General features: G+C 40.3%; 1 long non-coding RNA gene across 1 annotated transcript; it reads right to left on the reverse strand.

Annotated features, from left to right (window-relative positions):
- Window positions 1-2,452: 2,452 nt before the first annotated feature.
- On the reverse strand, window positions 2,453-7,616 carry LOC143133918 (uncharacterized). Its single transcript, XR_012988568.1, has 4 exons — window positions 7,471-7,616; window positions 7,183-7,321; window positions 6,370-6,455; window positions 2,453-3,233 (listed from the first exon to the last, which is right to left on the reverse strand). It is a non-coding gene; the product is annotated as an uncharacterized LOC143133918 (long non-coding RNA).
- Window positions 7,617-13,112: the final 5,496 nt, after the last annotated feature.

A 13,112-nucleotide genomic window follows, 5' to 3' on the forward strand; every position in this document is an offset into this window, starting at 1 on the left:
ACTCATGAACGCTAAATTCAAGACTTCCTCAGTGGTTCCATGTGGGTGCAATAAGTAGTGCTCTCTGTTCCTGTGATAGTTTACAGTGTTTTTAAAAGGCGTCTAAAGGCACATTTGTTCAACATGCACTTAGTCCATTAAGCAGTAAGCACTATAACTTGTTATTATATCATTGATTGAATGGGCATTTGTTTATTAGCCTATTGCTATTGTCCTAATTACAGTCTGACCAACATATTCATTTGTTACCTGTTCAATTTAAGTGTTATATTGTTATCTATTTATGTTGCTTTGAACAGCAAAGATTAGGATAACCTCCTTATTCTTCAGCCAAGCAGGTAGGCCTACGGGGCGTTGCCTAGCAACAAGGGTCAGAAGTAGCCTACACGTTTTTCGATATTTTGTGGAATTATAGTTATTTTCATTGAATGCCAATGTCGTGAGTAATGTACCAACTTGCTTTAACTATTTCTATACATATTATACCCAGCAAAAGTCGTCTGTGCCAGTGTTTTGCATCCTAACAATATTTTGTTTATGTTTTAATACAAAACCGTTTTAATGAACTACAAATTCGGCGCCATTGTTATAAAGCAGCGTTGAAATGACGCTACACGTCATGGGGCATGTAGTCTAATTACAGAAATAGCTATAATTTCAAAATTACAAAAATATTTTTATACATAACATGAGAAACATGCTTGAATTATTAAGAGGTATCACCTGCTTGACTATAAAGTCAAAAGCTTGCAACATTTGTAATATTTTAAAATAAATGTAATTTTCCCATTTTTGCACATGAGGTACACAAATGACAGAAACATTATTTATAACACATATCTTAAGTAATAAGCATACCAAATTTCAGACAAATCTGACCAGTGGTTCCACAATTTTGGCAACTCAAAATATTAAATTTTTACACCTTTGAGGGGCGCTACTGAGGTAACCGGGGTACCTGGGGCATTAAAAATTCTTGGAGATGCTTCCTTGCATCCGGATGAACAACATATGCTATTTTATTTCACCCTCTGAATATTTTAATTTTTCCTCAACTGGGCAAAATATGACCATGCGTAGCCTACATTTGGATGAGCATGGCATGATGAGAACGTAAAGCAATAGTTTCAACTTTGGCAAAAAACATTTCACATGGACTTAAAGGCAGAGGAAGCTTTTGAGGGTTTGGGATGGCATCATCAACCCAACTTGGTGAGCATCCAAAACTGTCAGAAAATGCAGCCGAATGGCTGTGTGGATGGTACTTTGCAGGGCTGTCGCATAGGTCAAAACTGACCAGCAGGGTGATGTCATGCAAATCATGTTTATTTCATATCAAAACACTTGCATATATCAGATAAAAGCACAATATAGATGTTATGAGGTGCTTGGTTTGATCCATGAACTTTTGTGCATCCAAAACTGTCAGAAAATGCAGCCGAATGGCTGTGTGGATGGTACTTTGCAGGGCTGTCGCGTAGGTCAAAACTGACCAGCAGGGTGATGTCATGCAAATCATGTTTATTTCATATCAAAACACTTGCATATATCAGATAAAAGCACAATATAGATGCTATGAGGTGCTTGGTTTGATCCATGAACTTTTGTGCATCCAAAACTGTCAGAAAATGCAGCCGAATGGCTGTGTGGATGGTACTTTGCAGGGCTGTCGTGTAGGTCAAAACTGACCAGCAGGGTGATGTCATGCAAATCATGTTTATTTCATATCAAAACACTTGCATATATCAGATAAAAGCACAATATAGATGTTATGAGGTGCTTGGTTTGATCCATGAACTTTTGTGCATCTAAAACTGTCAGAAAATGCAGCCGAATGGCTGTGTGGATGGTACTTTGCAGGGCTGTCGCGTAGGTCAAAACTGACCAGCAGGGTGATGTCATGCAAATCATGTTTATTTCATATCAAAACACTTGCATATATCAGATAAAAGCACAATATAGATGCTATGAGGTGCTTGGTTTGATCCATGAACTTTTGTGCATCCAAAACTGTCAGAAAATGCAGCCGAATGGCTGTGTGGATGGTACTTTGCAGGGCTGTCGTGTAGGTCAAAACTGACCAGCAGGGTGATGTCATGCAAATCATGTTTATTTCATATCAAAACACTTGCATATATCAGATAAAAGCACAATATAGATGTTATGAGGTGCTTGGTTTGATCCATGAACTTTTGTGCATCTAAAACTGTCAGAAAATGCAGCCGAATGGCTGTGTGGATGGTACTTTGCAGGGCTGTCGCATTGAACCATTTGCCCCGTGTTATCCCTGGTAAATATATATATATATATATATATGAGCAAAGTGTGACAATAGAATTCTAACTATTGGTAGTGCAGCTGCTGGTGGTGGTGCTACTGCTGCTTATTACTATATTTCTTTTACAGCATAATAATAGATATTTTTGTGTAAAGTCAAAGAAAAGATGGCAGGTGGGAAAAATACACTTTATTATACACAAGAAGGCAACACAGAACATTAATTACAGATTAATTACAGTGAATTTGTCAGTTTTATTTGGTAAGGCACAACCACTTCTGGGGAACTATGTATGTACTTCTCTCTGTACCTTCTTTGTCAAGGGGTATAGGTGTTTGTACTGGTCTGAGCGATGGTGTCATAACTTTTACTTTTTACTATAAAAAAAAATCTTGTATGAGCTCTATCTTCATATTGTGATGACTATCATATCTTGCTTTAACATAATCAATAATGATATTATAGCAACTATTTAGTGTGCTAAATTTTTGTGTTTGTTTTGTCAGCCACTGTTTGATCTCTTGATTACTACCACTACGCCTCCCACTATGTAGAGCTGTGACAATTGATGAATCAATTGATCATAAATGAACAATGAAATTAATCATTAGTTGCAGCCCAGCTTTGATCGACCACCACCAGAGAAAATCACCTGCTGAAGCGCTAAGGCGTGGGCCAGATGTGATGTTGATTTGTTCATATGGATAAATGTCATAATCATGAAACAACTGAGCATAATTGCTGTGATGGTTTGTGCTGGTGGTGCCGCTCCTGCTCCTGCTGCTGGTGCTCCTGCTGGTGTTGGTGGTGCCGTTCCGGCTGCTCCTGCTGCTGCTCCTGTTGCCGCTGCTACTGCTGCTGGTGGTGCCGCTCCTGCTGCTCCTGATGATGCTGCCGCTGGTGCTGCCGCTCCTGATGCTGCTGCTGGTGCTGATGCTGCTGCTGGTGCAGACACCTAGTGTAAATATGACATGAATTTATAGAGCAAAATATAACTAACCACATTTAAATGGTGAAATGTGATTCTTGAAAACACACCATGGTCAGTAATGGCGTTGCTAGGGTAATTTGAATGTTTGCTATGGTGTTGCTAGGGTAGATATGGTGGTTGCTATGCAAAATAACATGGTTGCTATGGTGGTTGTTAGGGTAAGCATGTTGGTTGCTATGGTGGTTGCTAGCTTGACATTATTCAAGTGGTTGCTAGGGTAATTAAGATGGTTGCTAGGGTGTTGTTAGGGTAAATAAGGTGGTTGCTTGGGTGTTGCTAGGGTACATATGGTGGTTGCTATGCAAAATAACAAAGCAGCGGAATTGCTAACGTTTAGTCATTTTTAGCCAAACAAACTCACTTATGTTGGTCCGATAAGTATGAAATCAGAATATGTTAAACAATGGGACATCACAAACAAGCCAGGCTCAATTTGGAGTCGGTGGATTATTCCCGGAAGGAGATAAACTGTTCGAAACGTACAAGGTTTCTCTCTTCTGGCGCGGTAACGCTAGGTGCTAGAGGGATGGGACCAAGACGAATGGCACCGCCATGAGGCCCCTGACAACTGCTCCAAAAGTGGGATCTCTGAGATACTCACAAAAAAAACTGTGAAGGAAAAACGTAAAAAAGGTTGACCACTCCCACTTCAGAGGTGGAGTTGTGGGTGGTAGCATGGCGCTACAAGGCTGAAATTCAAGTCAGACCTTCAGCACATGACCCACATGGAGTGTGCAAAGTTTCATCTCTCTAGCTGTAACGCGAAGCACTGTGCTGGCAAAAACTACTTTTTTGGCGATTTAACATTTAGCCATTTTTACATTTTTAGCCAAAAAACTCACTTATGTTGGTCCGATAAGTATGAAATCAGAATATGTTGAACAACGGGACATCACAAACAAGCCAGGCTCAGTTTGGAGTCGGTGGATTATTCCCGGAAGGAGATAAACGGTTTGAAATGTACAAGGTTTACCTCTTCTGGCGCAGTAACGCTAGGTGCTAGAGGGATGGGACCAAGAGGCACTGCACAGCCTTGAGGCCCCTGACAACTGCTCCAAAGGTGGGATCTCTGAGACACCCACAAAAAAAACTGTGAAGGAAAAACATAAAAAAAGTTGACCACTCCCACTTCAGAGGTGGAGTGTTGGGTGGTAGCATGGAGCTACGAGGCTGAAATTCAAGTCAGACCTTCTGCACATGACCCACATGAAGTGTGCAAAGTTTCATCCCTCTAGATGTAACGCAAAGCATTGTGTCTGCAAAAAATCTTTTTGGACTATTTAACATTTAGCCATTTTTCAATTTTTAGCCAAAAAACACACATATGTTGGTCAGGTCAGTAATGGCTTTGCTATGGTGGTTACTATGGTCATATTATGGTGGTTGCTAGGTTGTTGCTAGGGTAATTTTAATGGTTGCTATGGTGTTGCTAGGGTAGATATGGTGGTTGCTATGCAAAATAACATGGTTGCTATGGTGGTTGTTAGGGTAAGCATGTTGGTTGCTATGGTGGTTGCTAGCTTGACATTATTCAAGTGGTTGCTAGGGTAATTAAGATGGTTGCTAGGGTGTTGTTAGGGTAAATAAGGTGGTTGCTTGGGTGTTGCTAGGGTACATATGGTGGTTGCTATGCAAAATAAAGCAGCGGAATTGCTAACGTTTAGTCATTTTTAGCCAAAAAAACTCACTTATGTTGGTCCGATAAGTATGAAATCAGAATATGTTAAACAATGGGACATCACAAACAAGCCAGGCTCAATTTGGAGTCGGTGGATTATTCCCGGAAGGAGATAAACTGTTCGAAACGTACAAGGTTTCTCTCTTCTGGCGCGGTAACGCTAGGTGCTAGAGGGATGGGACCAAGACGAATGGCACCGCCATGAGGCCCCTGACAACTGCTCCAAAAGTGGGATCTCTGAGACACTCACAAAAAAAACTGTGAAGGAAAAACGTAAAAAAGGTTGACCACTCCCACTTCAGAGGTGGAGTTGTGGGTGGTAGCATGGCGCTACAAGGCTGAAATTCAAGTCAGACCTTCAGCACATGACCCACATGGAGTGTGCAAAGTTTCATCTCTCTAGCTGTAACGCGAAGCACTGTGCTGGCAAAAACTACTTTTTTGGCGATTTAACATTTAGCCATTTTTACATTTTTAGCCAAAAAACTCACTTATGTTGGTCCGATAAGTATGAAATCAGAATATGTTGAACAACGGGACATCACAAACAAGCCAGGCTCAGTTTGGAGTCGGTGGATTATTCCCGGAAGGAGATAAACGGTTTGAAACGTACAAGGTTTACCTCTTCTGGCGCGGTAACGCTAGGTGCTAGAGGGATGGGACCAAGAGGCACTGCACAGCCTTGAGGCCCCTGACAACTGCTCCAAAGGTGGGATCTCTGAGACACCCACAAAAAAAACTGTGAAGGAAAAACATAAAAAAAGTTGACCACTCCCACTTCAGAGGTGGAGTTTTGGGTGGTAGCATGGAGCTACGAGGCTGAAATTGAAGTCAGACCTTCTGCACATGACCCACATGAAGTGTGCAAAGTTTCATCCCTCTAGATGTAACGCAAAGCATTGTGTCTGCAAATGTCATCATCTAGCAACCAACATAGCAACCACTATGTTTAGCATAGCAACCACCATATCTACCATAGCAACAACCTAGGAACCATCTCAATTGCCCTAGCAACAACCTTGCAACCACCACCTAAATGCCAACCTAGCAACCACCATTCTGCTTTATTTGCCCCATCATTTTATTTACATAGACCTATTGACTAATTGCACAAAAGGCTCCTCAGTGGGCTCGTCTATCTCGGGTGGAGTGTTAGCTGTGTTGTAACGACATCTTCTGTTATATTCTGCTCCTTACATGTTTACTCCGACACCATAAATCCTTCTTTATTGTAAAGTGCTGATTCACTAGGTGCAACAACCAACCTAGTCCGTGTAGACAGTAATTACATTAACAATAGCGACAGGTTCAAACACACCTGGCTCCATCGGAAAACAAACAAGCACACCAAGAGCCACTCGTGCAACAAGCCTATACAGAGTTGTGTATACCTGGAGGTGATTTAATATTAGCAATACTCACAAAATGTATTTTGCCCTGCATGCATTGGGACAGGCCATGCCTCCTCTTCTTCAGGACCAGGCTCCACAGATTGTGTCTTGGCATTGCTGAAGCACAATTAAGGTGTAACAGGAAACATCAGTAAAATCATTTCAAAGGTTTGAAACATGAAAAAGATCTCTAACATGAAAATGGAAGAGCCTATGCAAAAATGGTCTTGAGAATACATTAGGCCTACATAAAACTGTTGTGGGTAAGTATTCAAATACTATTTACTAAAAAATAACTCCCCTAGGCCTACTTCAAATGTCAACACTGGTTTTGGAGGAATATTTGTAGTTCATATGCAGAAAAATACAGTACTTTGGGCATTAAAAGCTGCACTACATAGTAGCCTACACTGCAGAAATGAAATACTTTGGACACAGAAATGTTGTTATTGGCTTTTTTTTCAGGAAAAAACGGTAATAGCCTATATTAACAACATGTTTTGTCCCATGAGTTACCCAGACCCAAGGATAAGTAGCTTATTGTGAGACTGACCTGCTTAAAACTAAGCAATTTAATGTCAAATTAAATCATTGCACTCATTTCGAACATTTAAGCATAACGTGTGGTTAACAATGATTTATTTAGCTAATTCATGTAGGCCTATAATTTGACCACGTCTTTTACATTTACACGACTTTGAACTGTACTGAAAAATTGCACTAAAATCGCACGATTGTGGGCTTTGTACACCATCAAGGAGTGTTGTTCAGGATAACTAGGCCTATATTTTGTTCGAAAACAACAAAAAACAGCATTATTGTTTACAAAATTGACGTAACTTACCCTTTTCCACATGGCTCGCTCTATTCCGCTTTCTTGTGGTTGCGTGTGTCACATGACCGTAACCAGCTTCGGCGTTACCGGATGTTTACATATCTCGCTACTGCTGTCAAGTATCTTAGCTAGCACGCTAGCTAAGAAGCTAGTGCAAACACAAGAAAATGGTACATTTGTTGATCAGTTGTGAAAGCACATATCGATTACATTCTGTATAAACAAACATAAATATGTAAAACAAGTTGTTTACAAAAGAAGTACCCCTAGCTCAGAAATGAATAAAATGGTAGTTACCTTGCTGGTTTAGTCCTTCTCAGGCAGAATGAGGGTCTCGCGAGCTACGAGATATCACGTTGCTTCAGCTTCAAAAGAATGTAACAGCCTTACATTTTTTCGCCATGCTATTTTGTAAGACTGTTACATTTTCAGTAGGAGACTGGGTTGCCACAAGAGCGGTACCAAGTTTGATATTAAAGAACATAATAGACTTTATTACTTGAATACTGTAAGTGATGAAGGTGATGATAATGAGGATTTTTGTAACGGCTGTTATGATATCCAAACTTGGCACGAAATACTTGGGCATTGTAACTATGATGACGTTTCCAGATTGCAGAATGTCGTAGAGGGAATGCAGATTAAGGGTAAAATGGATAAATCTAAACTAAATTGTGAGATATGTACACAAGGTAAATTTGTTCAGAGCAGGAACAGAGAACCAGATACAAGAGCAAAAGCAGCACTTGAACTTGTACACACAGATTTGGCCGGTCCTATAGACTCCATGGCAAAAGATGGATTCAGATATACTCTAGCTTTTACAGATGACTACTCAGGTACAGTATTTGTGTATTTCCTGAAAGCTAAGAGTGATACAGTGAAGGCTACAGAGAGATTTCTAGCAGATGTAGCAGATTATGGGAATGTGAAGTGCATTAGGTCTGACAATGGCACTGAGTTCACAGGACAAGAGTTTCAGACCTTGCTTAACAGGAATAGCATAAGACATGAGTCCTCAGCACCATACTCACCACATCAAAATGGCACGGCTGAGAGGAATTGGCGCACACTATTTGACATGGCGAGATGCATGTTGATTGAGAGTAACTTACCAAAAGAGTTGTGGACGTATGCTGTAATGACAGCTGCAGTGATACGCAACCGATGCTTTAATGGCAGAACAAAGCAAACTCCATGTTATATGCTGACGGGCAAGAAGCCTAACCTAGCTAGAATGAGAGTTTTTGGATCTGTGTGCTATGCATACAAACATGACAGGAAGAAGTTGGACTCACGATGTGATAAGGGAGTTTTTGTAGGATATGATAAAAATAGCCCTGCATATCTAGTGTACTACCCTGACACAAAGAACGTTATGAAACACAGACTTGTAAAGTTTCTCACAAAGAACATAGTTGAGAGAGAAACTCAGACAGACCCAATGATATTGGATGATGATTTTCTTGGGAAGAGATATGTGGACCCCAAGGAGTCAAGGACCGACAGAGGTATATCAGGAAATTTCTGATAGCCATGATACTACTCAGATTGAGGGAAATGAGCCTCGCTACCCGAAAAGAGATAGGAGAATCCCACAGTACCTCTCTGAGTACATTACTGAAGTAAAGTCAAAAGATCAGGTGTCAATTACTATTGACTATTGTTACAGAATGTGTGATGTACCACAAACTTTCAAGGAAGCTATGAGCTCAACCAAGGCAGATATTTGGGCTAATGCTATGAAAGAGGAAATTGATTCTCTTAGAGAGAATAATACATTCACACTGACTACACTACCAGAAGGTAAACATGAAGTAGGAGGTAGATGGGTCTTTGCAGTAAAAACTAATGCAGATCAGTCAGAAACTTACAAGGCTAGATATGTTGCTAAAGATTACAATCAAGTGATGGGCATAGATTACAAGGAGACTTTTTCTCCAACTGCAAATCTGACATCAATACGTGCACTTATGCAGATGGCCGCACAGTATGATCTAGACCTGCATCAGATGGATGTCAAGACAGCATATCTGCATGCTCCTATTGATTGTGAAGTGTATATAGAGCAACCAGAAGGATTTGAAGTGCAATCCAAGACAGGAGAAAAATTAGTCTGTAGACTAAATAGATCACTGTATGGTCTGAAGCAGTCCGGTAGAAACTGGAACAAAATGCTGAGTGATTATTTGATGAAGAGCGATTTTGTGCAAAACCCTGCAGATCACTGTGTCTACAGTAAGCAAATCGGAAAAGAAAGAGCAATAGTGGTAATATGGGTTGATGATTTAATTATTGCTGCTAGTAATGATGATTTGTTGAATGATGTGAAGAAGACACTTGCTATGAAATTTAAAATGAAAGATCTTGGAAAGCTGAAACACTTCCTAGGCATTGATTTTGATCAGAAAGAAGGAGTTGTAAAGATGAGTCAAAAGAAGTACATATCCAAGGTACTAGAAAGATTTGGCATGTCTGATTGTAATCCAAGGTCAACCCCATGTGAACAGAAGCTAGAATACAACAGTGATGCTGACCCTGTTGATCCCAGAACATACAGGGAGGTTGTAGGAAGCTTGATTTACATAATGATCTGTACTAGGCCTGATTTAAGCTTTGTTGTGCGTAAGCTATCACAGCATTTGTCAGAACCAAATGAACAACACTGGGTAACAGCTAAGCATGTGATGAGGTACCTGAAAGGCACAACTGACCATGAGTTATGCTACAGGAAAAGTGAGACAGATTTAAAACTTGTGGCATATAGTGATTCAGATTGGGGAGCCGATTTGACTGACAGACGAAGCATTACAGGATATTGCTTTAGTTTAACTAATGATGGTCCACTAATTTCTTGGAAATCTAAGAAACAGGCCACAGTTGCTTTATCAACATGTGAAGCTGAATATATCGCGCTGGCTGCGACCACCCAAGAGAGTTTGTATCTTGTACAGTTGATGAATGGAATGGAAAATGATTGTCAATATGCACCAGTGAAGATTTTTGAGGATAATCAAGGTACAATAGCCTTATCAAAAGATCCAGTGTGCCGCCAGAGGTGCAAGCACATTGATATAAGGTATCATTTTGTTCGTTCTGCAGTTAATGATGGCAAAGTGATAATTGAATATTGTCCTACAGTTGATATGGTGGCTGATGTTATGACTAAGCCAATGACAAAGTTCAAGATGGAGAGATTTGTGAAATTTATGTTTGGTATGTAAGCTCTAAACTCCATCAAGATATGAGATTGTCTTTGTTAAAATTTCTCATATGTTAGGTTATTGTATAGATGGTGTGTATTGCATATATATGATTTATACAGCATGAGATCAAGTAGGGGTGTTAACAGTGACCTCATACGTCATACATTGTATGTACGATGTGCGTAATGATTTGTATAAATGCTGGTGCACAAATAAAGTCTTTCTCTTTTCCGGCCTAAAAACCGATGTGAGCAGTGATTGCCTCCGTACATGATATAACCAGTTTACTACACACAATGAATATGGCTGCGCCAACAGTAACAACTAATAGTTTCACATTTGACCATACATCTTTGTCATTCTTCACACATACTTATAAAGATTCAATATTATTTAAATAATTAAAAATAAGAAATACATACAATTTGGCCCCTGTGATATAAAATAGTAGGCTACCGTATGCAAGTTCCTAGATAGCAAAATCAGATTGGCAGATAGCGGACCGCTGGTGGTATGCCACCGGTGGTGTGCCACTTGTGGTCTGCCGTTGGACCACCATCTCTTTAAATTTAACTTGTCACAAATATTAAGAAAAGTTAATAAAATGATATGTGGAGTATAACAGAACAAATGAAAAAGATTTTAGACCAATAGTGGCAAAATATTGGGCAATTTGTCTGCAACCGCCAGAGAACCGATGAGCAAAATGCCAGCGGACCGCCAGCTATGCCCCCAGTGGACCGACAGTGGTCATTCAGCTAATGCTTTTATCCAAAGCGACTGACAGAGCTTTCAATTAACCACATTATAATCAATAGGCCAATATCTGCTAATATATGTGTGTTTTGTGCAATATCTGTGCCTCAGGTTCTTAATTCAAGTCCAATGCACAACTGAACAAGATAATCATGTATATCTTGAAGTTCCAGTGAGGAACAAGTATGCAGCTAATAAGGAAATAGAATTGTTATTTAGACCAGGTGAACTTCTCCCCACTGTAGAATGTAGAAAGGCATGCTATAAGGAAGGGAATTCAAACCCACCCAACAACTTATCATCTGTTGATGTCATTGTGGTTTATACTGTATGTCTTTTTTCCGTAAAGGATTGGCATAGAGGCAATAGTACAGTGCCTCCTAGAGGACATGATGGGGGGAAAATTGACTGCAGTTCAGGAAAGAAAAATATCTGATTGAGGACAACAAAAACATGTCTGAGGGGAAACAAATATGTGTGTGTGTGTGTGGGGGGGGGGGGTATCTGGTTGAGGAAAAAAAAGAGTAGTATACATGTTCCAGTGATTGTTATAGCGAATAAACTCATAACATTTTCATTTTGAGCCCAATTGCGGTCAGGGTTAACTAACTTCAGAAGATTATCATGACATGAATAAGATTACTGTAGTATGGTGGAAATTGTGAAACATGATTAAATTCTTAAATTCACAATGCCAGTCTTCAATCTCAACCAGGCCAAGTGTGCTGTGGATAGTCTTGATGGTGTGTGGCATCAATGTAAATAACACAATAACATGACAGCTGTAGTATATAGCTTTAAATAAGTTTGATTACGTATTGATTTTTAAGATTAAATTTCAGTAAAGATTAATATGTGATAACGTTAAGAATACTGTGGACTGTGACATTCTGGGAAATGCATTGTGAGTTGGTCGTAGCTCTGAACTGATTAAAAAGTACAAGAGTTAACTTTTTAATGCACTGAATATAGTCAAATACCACCAAAAAGAGTAAAATAATAACACTAAATTGAGGAAAATTGACTCAGTAAAAACAGCTCTATCAAAAAGGTAACTTGTACCCTTTTCAAAGAGGGACCAAATGTTATCTGGCATAGAGTAAAAAAATCCTCAATTTCAGTAATTTTTACTCAGGCAAATTTCCTGTGTATCAGAAATACTGCCCATTCCTGCTGTAATAACATCAAATACAGCGTATCAACGGTGACCCTCACAGCTCCCTCAGACACCTCTTCAGGCACCAACGTAACGTTGACCATCGAGCCTGAGGCTCAGACTCCAACTATGCTGTTCAGCGCCTGACAGTCATTGCTAAGGTGATATTTATTTTGCAGCAACCAACCAACTTTTATTTGTCTATACATTTCTCCATGTCACAATGCTTCAGTCAGGCAGTTTAACAGGACATAGGCCCTACAGCAATTTGTGAGGAAATTTTCATTCATCTTTCAGGCGACCAACATATTGTCTCCCACATGCGAAATGGTTAGCGTGAATGCTAATTGCACTGGCAACTGTAGTCTTCTCTCATGGGAACTATCTGCAAACCTGATGGGACAGCAACTGGACAGGCATCGAGAGAATCAGTCCGCCAGGGCAGTGGAACCCTCAACACAACTGTGGTGACTGGTGTGGAGGGACTGAATGTGACCCTGGCCATATGTGCTGCTCCGAGGAGGTGGAGCTGGTGGCTGTGGACACGGTGGGGAATGTGGGTGTCTTCTCCAGATCCAAAAGAGCCGTTACTGAAATGGACACTACTACTGCCCCTACTACTGTTCTAACTACTACCCCTACTTCCCATACTACTACCCCTAGTACTCCCCCTACTACTCAACTACCCCTAGTACTTTCCCTACTACTGCCACTACAACTGTTCCAACTACTGCATCAAGTATTACCCTTAGTACTGCCCCAACTACGGCCCCCACTACTTCTGCCCCAAGCTCTGGTGGGGAGAACTCTCTGGCTTCACC

This window comes from Alosa pseudoharengus, unplaced genomic scaffold (genome assembly GCF_046254945.1).
Source record: "Alosa pseudoharengus isolate Yale_2024_CS ecotype anadromous, Long Island Sound unplaced genomic scaffold, YU_APseudo_1.1 YU_APseudo_1.1_scf_2, whole genome shotgun sequence".
Lineage (NCBI taxonomy): Eukaryota > Metazoa > Chordata > Actinopteri > Clupeiformes > Clupeidae > Alosa > Alosa pseudoharengus.